Source organism: Kogia breviceps, chromosome 2, assembly GCF_026419965.1.
Source record: "Kogia breviceps isolate mKogBre1 chromosome 2, mKogBre1 haplotype 1, whole genome shotgun sequence".
In the NCBI taxonomy this organism is placed as follows: domain Eukaryota; kingdom Metazoa; phylum Chordata; class Mammalia; order Artiodactyla; family Physeteridae; genus Kogia; species Kogia breviceps.
Genome location: NC_081311.1, coordinates 35,427,026 through 35,434,487, shown reverse-complemented (window position 1 = coordinate 35,434,487; position 7,462 = coordinate 35,427,026).

The following is a 7,462-nucleotide window of genomic DNA, read 5'->3' as shown; positions in this document are numbered from 1 at the left end:
CTTACTTTTCTATGTAAAACTGTTTAATGGGAGCAAACTACTTTATAACTTGCTTTTTTACTTATCAATAAATTATAGACATTGCTTCATACATCCATTATTCCTACACATCATTTTTATGACTGCCTACTATACCATTGCATAGCTATATCTTACTTTAGTTAACCAAGTCACCTCTGATGGAAATGTAGGTGGGTTTTTTTTCTTTCAGTCACAAATTAGACTGTAATGATAAAGCATATGTCCATGATTATTCCCATAGAATAAATTCCTAGCAGTAAAAATGCTGAATCAAACTCATTTGAGACTTAGGATATATATTGCCTAATTACCCTCCAGAAATGGACTCATTTACCCTCTCAGGGTGCCTATTTTTCTCACCAGTATTGCATATCATAATTTTTTAAAATCTTTTTCAATTTGAATAGGGGCAAAATGACATGTTATTACTTTATGTAAAATACTTTTTGAATGTCTAGATAAATTTTGTTCATTGGTTTGCCTATGTACATTCATTTATTTATCCCCTCAAAAAGCAAATTTCTCCAATGTTCTATACTTGTCTGTTTAGTGTCTATTACATGCAAAGCTCTTTACTAAGTACCTTTTCACAGTGGGTTATATTTATTTTATGCTACTAACCCTGTACTTTATCTGTGATTCTACCATATTGCCGAGAATTAGAGTGAGAATGACTTACTAGCCCATAATTCCTATGGTAACCTCTGGAACTTCCTAATAGATGTGTTATGTCGCTAATCCACCAGCTAGCTGGTAACCTTTAGTAATGTTAAGGTTTATATTTTAGCCAATGGTCCCACAGTTTTACCTCCAGAAACACCTGGGTGGATGCCATATGCTCAAGTGAATTATTTACATCTGAATTATCATTTTGTTCTAGAACATTTTGTGCGTGCATCATCATTTGACATGCACCATCTGGCTTGGCAGCTACTGAAATTCATTTAAGTGTCCAGCATCTTGTCTGAGATGCCATTGCTGGAGTGCCTCAGAGACACTAGACAAAATCATGTGTGGAAAAAAATTCCACCAAAGGGAATGGAAGTCAAATTTAAGGTTAAAAAAATTAGTAATCATAATACGGAATCTTCCTAAAATCCAATACTGTCTTCATTTACTAATCTGGAATCAATGGATTTAATTCAGTAATAGGAAAGTCTCTTCAATGCTTAGAGCATATATTAATCAGACTTCTCTCAGTCTTCATAGCAATGAAGACCCAAATGGAGAATGGAGCTCCTGCCAGATGGTTCAATGGAGATAAGTTAATACAGGGAACCAGTTATAAAGGTATTGGGAAAATTGAGCAGCTAAACAAAGGACAATGAGATAACCCAGCAATTCACAACAGCAGGGAGTTGTTATACCATATTATCAAAACCCAGAAGCCAGAGCTACAAAACAGAAACTGGAAACTCAAGACACCCCCTGATGAAATACCCTGGCTTCTCCTTTTCTTTTTTTCTACAGTCTCCCTCCTGGACTCTCCATCTTGTGAAATGCATACAGAAACCAACTGGCAAGGAAGCTTGGGGAAATGAAATCTACAAGGGCAGCCCTGCTGGGATTTAGAGCAGAGCAGAGGAAATAGATATGAGATCTCAGATCAAATAAGCAGTGAGTAGCACAGGGCACCAGCAATGAGCTAGTATTTTGCCATGAAGAGGCTACTTCTCTTCTGCTCATGAAAGATTGCCCAGTGCCTCAGTCTCTCCAGATATTCACATTTATTGCTCTTCAACTCTAGCTTCCCCATGAATAAGTCCCCCACACCAGCCCCAGACCCACTTGTACTTCCCACTCTTAATCTCTGTTTGTACCTTGACCGATGTCACATTTCATCATCTTTGTCCATGGAGGTTGATCTAGACTCTGACCAGCTTTGAGCTCCGTGTGCCTCTGCAAAGGCTCTGGACTTTGAGCCAATATCCAGACTTGTGACCTTTGTCCAATCCCATGGATCTGTCTGTACTTCCCAATTCCAGTTGTTCTTTCCCAAAATCAATGGAGCCATAAATAGAGGTTCAAGTATATTAAAATCATAATGGTAACTAATGTCATGAGTAAAAAATCATCTGTATCTATCAAATATTGGAGGAGCAAGGAGGGAATATGGGACAGGGTGAGCTAAATCTTCATCTGATGCAGGAGGTTAATATGTAATATTTAAAGTTGATAAATGGAGATGGAATTATATGAGCATATAAATTAGACAGCTGGAAGTAACCAACATAATTTAAAACACAGACAACTAAAAAAGAAATAGGATGGTTGCCTTTGGGCAGTGGGGCTGTAGAGGAAGGTGTAAAACAAGGGTTTTGCTTTTCATTATAAATGCTTCTGTATTCTTTGATTTTTTTTTTAACCATCATAGTTTCTGTACTCAGATTTTGCACTTGCTGGAATACTCTTCCCCCAGATATCCACATGGTTGGCTCCCTCAGTTCCTTCGGGCTTTCCCTGAGTACACTATTGAAAATAGTGACGTCCATCTCCCCATTCTGTGTTTTCTTTCCATACCACTTATCACCATTGAACATTCTATATAATTTTCTTATTCATTTTTCTTCTTTTCTGTCTGCCCCAATTACAATGCAGTCTTCATAAGAGTAGGGGCCTTGTTTTGTTCACTGATAAATACCATCACCTAGAACAGTGGCTGGTACTGTTGACTGACTATATGAACAAATTGTGTGTGTGTGTCTGTGTCTGTGTCTGCATGTGTGTGACTACATGAAAAAAAAGTTAACGACCAATAAGTCTTTTAGAAAAATCCTCATTTTTTTTTTGCCTGTTTGTTTTTACTCTGTTATGTTTCACATTGAGATAGTTCTTGGAGGATTAACTATGCCTGAAGTTTTCCAAGTGGGTTACTCTTTTGTACACTTGTCCTTCAAAAGTTCCTCTGAGTTCAACCTAATGAAGCAACAGGGTGGTCCAAGAACAGGGAACTGACATCATTGGGAAATATAAAGGAGATTCGCTGGCAGAACACTTCCTTACCCACGAGGATGAAAGTTTCCCAGGGTGCTACCCAAGACAAGAAACTTTAAAATGAGGGCAAACTCCATTGAGAAAGAATATAACCAAAAGAACAAGCTGTCTTAATGGGTGGTGGGTTTCGTTTGTTTTCTCAAATTTTTCAGTTATTTAAATCTAGGTCTTCCCTGGTGGCGCAGGGGTTAAGAATCCACCTGCCAATGCAGGGAATGTGGCTTTGAACCCTGGTCCGGGAAGATCTCACATGCCACAGAGCAACTAAGCCCACGCGCCACAACTACTGAAGCCTGCGCGCCTAGAGCCTATGCTCCGCAGCAAGAGAAGCCAACGCAATGAGAAGCCCACGCATAGCAATGAAGACCCAAAGCAGCCAAAAATAAATGAAGAAAAATAAATAAATTTTTTTAATAAGTAAATAAATCTAAAAAGCTAAAGAATGAAATGTTAGACAATCTTGTTAAAGTACAGGTCTTTTAGAGAGTCTAAAAACTACACATTTTGAGGACGTTAAATTCACTGTAACCAGTGTACTCTTATCCAATTTCTTCTGAAAAGACAAGTAGTTCCTCACAAAGGAATCCACAGGTATTAACAGCAAAAACACCCACTCTCTTCAGTCCCTCGAAGGAATTCACCTGCAAGTTTGCTGCTGAGTCCTCTCACTGACTCGACTGAATCACTGGCACAGTAGAGTAGATAAGATTCAGAACGCAGAGTAAGAGACCCCAGTCTGGGTTCAAGACCAAGCTCACCACTTACTGTGGTGTAACAGTGGAAACATCTCCCTGCTCTGAGGACTGGCCCCAAGCTCCTCATCTCTGTGGCAGGTGTAATGGAACCTACTTCACAGGGTTGTAAGGGTTAGATGGGGTAAGGGGCGTAAAATGCTTGCCACAGTGCGTACAGAGTAGTAAGTGTCAATAAGAATTGGGTATTTTTATGATTGTTATCATTTTGGGGGTAGCTACAGTCATTTGTGAAGTTAGGACATGTCTCTCAAAAAACAAATAAATGTTGGATTCTAAATTTGATTTCATACCCATCATCTTACCAATACACTCCTCACAAATCGCCAGTCCTTATAACCCTTTAAATACACGTGTTTAGGGCTTCCCTGGTGGCGCAGTGGTTGAGAGTCCTCCTGCCAATGCAGGGAACACGGGTTTGTGCCCCGGACCGGGAGGATCCCACGTGCCGCGGAGCGGCTGGGCCCGTGAGCCATGGCCGCGGAGCTTGCACGTCCGGAGCCTGTGCTCCGCAATGGGAGAGGCCACAGCAGTGAGAGGCCCGCGTACCGCAAAAAAAAAAAAAAAAAAAAAATACACATGTTTAAGCTTTAATTACATGACTCTTCCAGAATAGAAGACATACCCTTACCTTTGACACACACACACAAATTTTGCCCCGTAGTGGTAGACTTGTGTTTTGTTGGAAAAACATGTGTCATAGTCCCATATGCTTTGCTGCTAGTTTTCATGCTGTGCTCCCTAAAATTTTATACTTTAGGATGATTAACAGAACTCTATCTATTGACTAGTATTCTCTGGGTAGTGGTCAGATTTTAAGATGACCAACATCTAGTTTTGGATTTCATCAGGCTGGCCAAACATTACTCAGAAGTTTGACTTGACCAGAAATTTCTAAAAGGAAAAGACTACTACCTCTTGCTTTCTCTTTCCAGGGGAAATGTGAACAGTTCAGTTTACCAACCAAGTCACTGACTAGACAAAGGCCCAGGTGCCCTAGAATTAGAGTTTCCAGATAAAATAAGAATGCCCAATTAAATCTGAATTTCAGATAAACAATAGATAATTTTCAGTATAAGTATGTCCCAAATATTACATCACTATCTGAAACTCAAATTTAATAAGCATCCTATATTTTTATTTGCCAAATCTGGCAACCTACCCAGAGCACAGAGATAACCACTGACCTCACACTTCTCCATCATGGAGTTAACTTCCTTACTAGATTTTGAGTTGCTTGAAGTGGGCCCTGCGTGTTTTGGTCCTTGTGCCTAGCACAGCACAGTTGTTTAATGAATGTGTCAGGAAGGAAGGAAGGAAGGGAGGAAGGAAGGGAGGGACGATGGATCTAGGCTTTGAGGACTCAGCGAGGGTCAGACTGTCAGATAGCAACACCAGTGCTGCTGCCCTGAGTCCAGCAGCAGCTTGACCCCAACTTCGAATCATGTAACTTGTCCTGATTCCCAGCATCCCTATAGACAAGACAAATAAAGGCAGGTGATCTGAACTGTACAACCCATACACTTCAAGGGTGACAACAAACAGCACTGATACTGGGCCGCAATGTTAAACACTCAATAGGGAATAGAAGGGTCCAGATAAAACTGGAGAAGGGGCCAATGCTGCTTAGTTCCAGGTCATTGTTGCCAACCAAAAGTACCCATTCTCAGCATGGCCAGATCATCCAGCTTTTCAAATGAAGCCAGAGATCCATGCGTTTATGTGAAATCTCCCAGTTTTTAATTAAAGACAACTAATTCAAAAATTGTTTTATTAATATTTTATGGCCAAATAAAACACACTTGCAGGCTGAATTTGGCCCCCAGCCCTTGGTTCACATCTCTGGACTTTGTAACTCAAATTTTCTGTCTCTGCAGAGTTGCCGATAAGTTCATAAACTATTTTGATTGAAGTTGCTGCTGTACTAAATAAGTAACTTGAAGGCATCACACCACTTTTGTGGCTATTTATTTCAATTGGTTTTAAAATAGTGTTGAAGAGATTAAGGACAAAAGAGCAACCATCCTATTTTTATAATAACACATTTCACTCTCAGTCTTGACCAGTCCTCCCACCTACTCATGGCATTGGTTACATCAAGCCAAGAAAGGGGAAAAAAAAAAAAAAAAAAAAAAAAAAAATATATATATATATATATATATATATATATATATATATTTCCAGGAATTAGGATGTGTGTGTGTGTGTGTGTGTATATATATATATATATATATATATATATACACATAGCTGGTGCAACATAAATCCATCCTAATTCCTGGAAAGCCAACCCAGAGTATGATCTTTGATCATCCTGAAGTCATCTAAGTTGTTACCCTAAAGACCATAAAGTTTTAAAATATTTAAACTGCTCCAATGAACCATTTTCAGATCTAAAAAAATTTTTTCATATTGTCCTATGCTTTCATCATGGTTTTAATTCCTCTATTGCCTATTTTATAATTTTAAACATACTTTTTATAGTATCTTTCAGCTTGTTGATCTCAAATATAACACCAATTCTCTTGTTTGGTCTGTCGACTCTCCCTCATGGAGTATTTCTTCCTCATGTTTTGTGTTTTCTCCTGTGAGCACATTTTCAGCAGGGATTTTGTGGGGGGATAGAGATGCCTATGGAAATTCCATGTATCCTGTTACAGAAGTGTTGCTACAGGGAAATTTGGTATTTTCTTCTACAGATTTCACTGAGTTACCTTTTTCTTTTTTTCTTTTTTTTTTTTTTTTTTTTTTTGCTGTACGCGGGCCTCTCACTGTTGTGGCCTCTCCCGCTGCGGAGCGCAGGCTCCGGACGCGCAGGCTCAGCCGCTCCGCGGCACATGGGATCTTCCCAGACCTGGGCACGAACCCACGTCCCCTGCATCGGCAGGCGGACTCTCAACCACTGCGCCACCAAGGAAGCCCTGAGTTACCTTTTTAATGTTCTCTCTTGGATCGAAGATTCTGGGACTACTTGGGTAAATGTAAATTTGAACGCCACCTACACAACTCACATGCCTGGGTCTCTGATTTCTCAAAGGCAGAGAAATGTTTTAGATCACTTCCCTAAGTGAGCACATTGTTTCTAGTCCTATTTTACTAAAGGTGCAGACCTGGAAGCGTTCTGTCTCTAAGGAGAGCTCTCAGATTGAGTTTCATCTCTTACAAAAGCCCAAGGCCACACCTCTGTCCTCAAATGAACATAAATATTAAGTCCCCAGTGACTAGTCCCTTTGGTCTATTTCGAGACTAATATCTTTCTGAGCCATTGTAGCACCAGATCTCAAACTCACACATCTGGCTTCACATTTCCTCATTGGTTTTGGCTTCCAGGGAATTCTCTTTATTTTGAGCTCGGGTATTGCATTTAAATTTTTTGTTTCAATATTTTGTCCTGCATTTACTGTGCTTGGAATGAGGAAAGAATATAATATGGGCTATCTCAGTAAACCATATCCCCAGAACCCAGAAAATATATTTTTATAAAGTTTTCTATTAAATGGAAAGCATACATTATCTTGGCAAAATTCTTATCAGAAAATGCTGTTTCCATTTCCCAAATAACTTTGGTTCATTTCCCCAGCTGAAATTTCTTTTTTGAAAGTAAGTAGTGGATCCAGAATTGGCCATACGTTGTATATAAAATTTTATAAACTGCCTTCTTGGTGTATTGTTTTTATCTTAAAACATTAGATAAT